Source organism: Etheostoma spectabile, chromosome 20 (genome assembly GCF_008692095.1).
Source record: "Etheostoma spectabile isolate EspeVRDwgs_2016 chromosome 20, UIUC_Espe_1.0, whole genome shotgun sequence".
Classification (NCBI taxonomy): domain Eukaryota; kingdom Metazoa; phylum Chordata; class Actinopteri; order Perciformes; family Percidae; genus Etheostoma; species Etheostoma spectabile.
Genome location: NC_045752.1, coordinates 26,632,882 through 26,639,055, shown reverse-complemented (window position 1 = coordinate 26,639,055; position 6,174 = coordinate 26,632,882).

Genomic DNA, 6,174 nt, shown 5'->3' with positions numbered 1-6,174 from the left:
TCTGGATGGGATCATACCTCAGAAGATTCAAGATCTTACCCTCTGATCTTATAGTACCTGGGTCTTTTTTCCTTCCACCAACCTATGCTTTTATACAGACGTTTTTAAAACGTTTTCACCTTGAGCAAGAAGAAGTTTATGTTTTAATCATAATACCTGCTGGAGATGCCAAGTCCTCATACATGCAAAGCATGCGCTCTACCACTGAGCTATGTCCCCTGAAGATTTTCAGATTTTTTAAAACTTTTTTTTAGATCACTGAAAAAAGAAGAAACCTGGGTAAAACAAGTAATGTTAATGTTGTATATGGCTTCAAAACCTGTAAATGCAACTGTGGTGACTCAATATCAAACTTGGGCAAAATGCTTGCACTGCTATGGTATAAATCATAGTTGAAAAGTAACACATCTGTTGCCTTTCTAGTGGACAATACTAGGGGTGATCTGAGTATCCGGCTGAAACGAGTATCCGGTACGGATAAAGCACTTTTGCCGAGTACAAGTATTATCCGAGTAATATGAGTCAATCCGTGCCGGATTGAATACAACTCCTCAACTGGCCGCGCAGCGTTTGTGATAGTCCAGCGCCCCCCCCCCCCCCACCCACCCCCGCCTACTACCCTCGGATCATCACACACACAGAACATGGAAAAGCGCTCCCTCGCCGCTCTCTCTCGTCTCTCTCTCCTCTCTCTCTCTCTCTCTCTCTCCTCTCTCTCCCTTTTCTCTCTCTCTCTCTCGTGCGCGCGCTCCCGCTCCGTCGGCAGGCAGTCATTCGGTCTGCGGATCTGTTCGTTAACGTTTAGGGTTTCTTCAGCTTCAGGTTTGTTTTTTACTCGGTTTGTAGTCCTTACTAGTAACCAGTAGATTTCTGGTGAATGTGGGGTTTGTCATCGGTGATTACGGTAAGCGTACCGGACTCATTTCTCGTTTCCTGTGCCTTTGTGTTGTTTGCGTGTTGGTACTCTGCTGCTCACGACATACCAGTTCAGGTTGTTGATTTGCTATACAGCGGCTAACTGTCCGCTAAACACTTATTCTTATAGCAGTTCTGCCTAGCACTCACATATCTTCTCATTTTTTTTAGCGACTTTTGTTAATAACAGCTGTTTTAACGCTTGGTAGCTAACGTACCATACTTTAGCTTAGCCGCTAACGGCTTTAGCCTAGCAGTTAGTTTAGTCGCCCCCTCTCCGACTTTCTCCTGCTCGATGTGTGAGATGTTTGTACTTCCTCTGCATTCTTTAGCGTGATGGTGTGTAACAAGTGTAGTTTATTTTGGAACTGGAGGCAGGCTTAGTGAGTTAGAAGTCCGATCCGCACCATGACAGATCAGTCGTCAGTTACTGTACTAAACCCCCCCCCGGTAGTCGGCACGGGCCGGCCTGAGCCTGAGTTAGCCTCTGGTAGCCGTTCCTCGCGAACTCCGAGCAGCAGGACATAGTGCGTGGGTTCTGTGCGAGGACGAGGAAGAGACAGTCGTAAGCTTCCAAGACGTCGGACTGCCACCAGCCTGTTAGCGTTTCTAAACAGATTTTCCCCACTCAGCAACCCCCCCGCTGAGAAACCAACTCTGGTTATCGGCAGCTCCATTCTGAGAAACGTGAAGTTAGCGAGCCGCGCACCCGTAGTTAAGTGCATCCCGGGGGCTAGAGCGGCGACGTTGAGTCTTATCTGAAACTGCTGGCTAGATACTAAATACAGCAAGATTGTTATTCACGTTGGCGTTATGACTCCCGGTTACGGCAATCGGAGGTACTAAAGATTAATGTTGATCGGTGTGTACATACCGAAGTCAATGTCGGACACCGTAGTTTTCTCTGGACCCTGCCAAATCTAACCGCGTATGACTGTATGCCGCTGTCTCATTTCGCCGCTGGCTATCGAGGTGGTCCAGATAATGATGTGGGCTTTGTGGATCACTGGCAGTCTTTCTGGGGAGGACCTGGTCTGATTCGAAGACGGCATTCACCCACTTGGGCGGGGCAGCTCTCATTTCTAGAAACATTACAAGTTTATTGGTGGACCTAATCCTGACAATCCATAGTTGGACCAGGACGAGTCCAGTCTAACACCATTCTCTGCTCCTTTATTCCAGTGTTACCTAGTAAAAATCCCATAGTGACGGTGTCTGCCCCCCGACCATTAAAATTTTATTTAAATCAAAGGTAAACGAAGAGGAGCAGTGCATGAAAACCTCATAAAAATTAAACCACAAGTGCAATAGTTCAAAAGAATAGGAGTTAATGTGGACCTCTTAAACATCAGATCTCTCTCTTCTAAAGGTGTACTAGTAAATGAATTGATATCAGATTCTATATTGATTTATTTTGTCTTACTGAAACCTGGCTGGGTAATGGAGAATATCTTAGTCCTAAATGAGGTCCACCCCCCCCAGTCATATTAATACTCACATTCCTCGAGGCGCAGGCCAGAGGTGGAGTTGCAGCTATCTTTAGATTCTAGTTCTACTAATTACTCTAAACCTAAACTAATTATAACTCATTTGAAAGTCTTGTTCTTAGTCTTTCACACCCAAGTGGAAATCAATGCACCAGTTCTATTTGTTATAGTGTACCGACGCAACTGGTCCTACTCTGAATTTTTATCCGAATTTGCAGAGTTTCTATCGAACTTAGTGCTACAAACGGACAAAGTATTATGTAGGGGATTTTACGCCCCCCCCCACCACCCCCCCCCCCGCTACTAACCGCTAGGAGCAATAACACACACACAGAACATTGGAAATGCGCTCCCTCGGCCAGCTCTCTCTCTCGCTCTCTATCTCTCTCTCTCTCTCTCTCTCTCTCTTCTTTCTCTCTACTCTCTCTCGTGCGCGCGCTCCCGCTCCGGAAGGAAGCCAGTCATTTCGGCTGCGGATCTGTTCGTTAACGTTTAGGGTTTCTTCAGCTTCAGGTTTGTTTTTACTTAGGTTTGTAGTCCCTTACTAGTAAACCAGTAGATTTCGGGGAATTGGGGTTGTCACGGTGATTACGGTTAAGCGTAAAGGACTCATTTCAGTTTCCTGTGCATTGGTGTATGTTTGCGTGTTGGTTAGCTTGCGCTCACGACATACCAGTTTCAGGTTGTTAGATTGGCGATACAGCGGCTAACTGCGCTAAACACTTAGTTCGTATAGCGTTATGCCTAAGCACTCACCATATTCTTCTCATTTTTTTAGCGACCTTTTGTTAAATAACAGCGTTTTAACGCTGGTAGCTAACGTACCATACTTTAGCTTAGCCGTTAACGGCTTTAGCCTAGGCAGTTAGTTAGGCGGCCCCCCCCTCTCGACTTCTCCTGCTCGATGTGTGAGATGTTTAGTTACTCTCTCTGCATCTTTAGCGGTGTGATGCGCGTGGAACAAAGGTAGTTTAGTTTTGAAGTACGGAGGCGAAGGCTTAGTGAGTTAGGAAGTCGGATCAGAACCATGACAGCTCAGTCGTCAGTTACTGTAGCAACCCCCACCCGGTTAGTCGGCACGGGGCGGCCTCGGCCTGAGATGACCTCTGGTACGCCGTCTCCGCGAACTCCGGAGCAGTCAGGACATAGTGCGTGGTGTGGTTCTGGCCTGAGGAAGAGGAAGAGACAGTCGTAGCTTTCCAAGAGTCGGACTGCCACCGCCTCAACGTTAGCGGGGTTGTATAAAGAGTGTCCCCACTCAGCAAACCCCGCTGAGAAACCAACTTGGTTATCGGCAGCTCCTTGGAGAAAGTGAAGTTGCGAAGCCGCAGCCGTAGTAAGTGAATCCCGGGGGCTAGAGCGGGCGACGTTGAGTCTTATCTGAAACTCCTGGCTAGGATAAACGTAAATACAGCAAGCATTGTTATTCACGGTTGTGGCGTGAATGACATCGGCGACGGCAATCGGAGGTACTAAGATTAATGTGAAGCGGTGTGTACACTACGCGGAAAGTCAATGTCGGAAGCCGTAGTTTTCTCTGGAACCCCTGCCAAATCTAACCGCGATGACATGTATAGCGCAGGTAGTCATTTCGCCGCTGGCTATCGAGGTGGTGCCCAGATAATGATGGAGGCTTTGTGGATCACTGGCAAGTCTTTAGGGAGGGACCTGGCTGATCGGAGAGCGGCAGTAATCCCCACGTGGGCTGAGCAGCTCACATTTCTAGAAATTGGACAAGGTCATTGGTGACCTAATCTGCAACCCTAGTTGGGACCAGCGAGGCAGACAGCCAGCTAACACACTTCTCTGCTCCTTATTCCAGGTGTACCTCAGTAAAAATCCCATAGGGCGTGTCTTACCCACCGACCTTAAAATTATTTAAATCAAAGGTAAACAGAGAGGAGCAGGCATGAAAACCTCAAAAAATTAAAACACAAGTGCACTAGTTAAAAAGACTAAGTGAGGAATTAAAATGTGGACCTTAAACATAAGACTCTCTCTTAAAGGTGTACTAGTAAATGAATGCTATCAGATTCTAATATGATTTATTGTCGTACTGAAACTGGCTGGGAAAAGGAGAAATCTCTTAGTTCTAAATGGAGGTCATACCCCCCCAGTCATATTAATATCACATTCCTCGAGGCGCCGGCGAGGAGGGTGGAGTTGCAGCATCTTTGATCTAGTATATAATTAGCTCTAACCTTAAAAACTAATATAACTAATTTGAAAGTCTTGTCTTGTCTTTCACACCCAAGTGGAATCCAATGCAACCAGTCTCTTGTTATAGGTACCGCGCACATGGTCCTACTCGGAAATTTTTATCCGAAGTGGCAGGTTTCTTGAACTTAGTGTACAAACGGACAAGGTATTATGTAGGGGATTTAACTAGAATGTGGACGATGAGAGAATGATACGCCCTTAGCCACTGCGTTATCTCTCTATTAGTTCTATTGGTTCTCTCAAAGGTACATAAACCGAATCACCGTTTTAACCACACCCTAGATATGTTCTGGTGTATGGGTTGAAATGACATTAAAGGTTCCACAGAATCCCTTCCTATCTGACCAACTGGTTGATAACTTTGGAGTATACTGGGAAAACACACGCCGTTAGGCAAAACATCCTATACAAGATGTCTATATGATAGTGCTGTAGCTAACATTTAAGGGATGCGATTCCATTAGCATATTAATCATATTACCAGTCCCAAAGATAAACGGAGGGACCCTATTGCTATTAGGCCCTCCCAACTTTTTTTGGGTTCTTTTGCTTTGTGTGATAGTGCAGCAGGATCGACGAATGAACTCTAGACTTCGTGTTGCCCCTCTAAAAAAGAAGATAATAAACAAAGAAGGTAGATCCATGGTAGTATAACAGAAACTCGCAAATAAAGCAAATATCGCGGAAAACTTGAGAAGATCTGTCGCTCCCCAAACTGGAAATTCTCGTTTTTAACTGGCAAGAAATAGTTCTTAAAACGTATAGGAAGGGCCCTCCGTAATGCCAGAGTCAGAGTATATCGTCATTGATAGAGGAAAATGAACAACCCCAGGTTTCTTTTTCAGCACTGTAGCCAGGCTAACAGAGGTCACCATGCATCTGACTGAGCCAAGTATTCCCTAGCTTCTTAGTCGTAACGGACTTTATGAGGTTCTTCCAAGGATTAAAATTAAACTACTTAGAAGCAAAATTCACCAAGACCTGCCTTTAACTGGCCTGATCTCTAAAACAAGGAACGTTAGCAAACAGCTGGTAATAAACCAGATACATGTTTTGACTGTTGCTCACGTGATCTTCTATAAATTAATTCAATTATTTCTTCATCTAAGCCATCACCTGCCTCTTAGATCCCATCCCCGACTAGGTAATTCAAAGAAGTTTTACCATTAGTCAAACTTTTCACTACGAATATAACCAATTTGTTTATTAACGGATGGACCAACAGTACTTTAAAGTAGCTGTACTTTAACCCTATTCTGAAAAGCCAAACCCTTGACAGATGTTTTAGCCAAATATAGACCTATATCCAACCTTCCAGTTCTCTATAAGATTCTTGAGAAAACAGTCGCCAAACAGCTGTGTGACTTTCTGCATAGCAACAGCTTAGTGAGGATTTGCAGTCAAGATTTAGAGTTCATCTAGCACGAGAGAGAAAGCATTGTTAAAAGGACTATGACCTCTATGATCGCCAAGGACTTATCTCTGCTTGGGTTATTATTCTTAGCGCCTGCATTTGATACTCATTGACCATTATATCTTGACAGAGATTGGA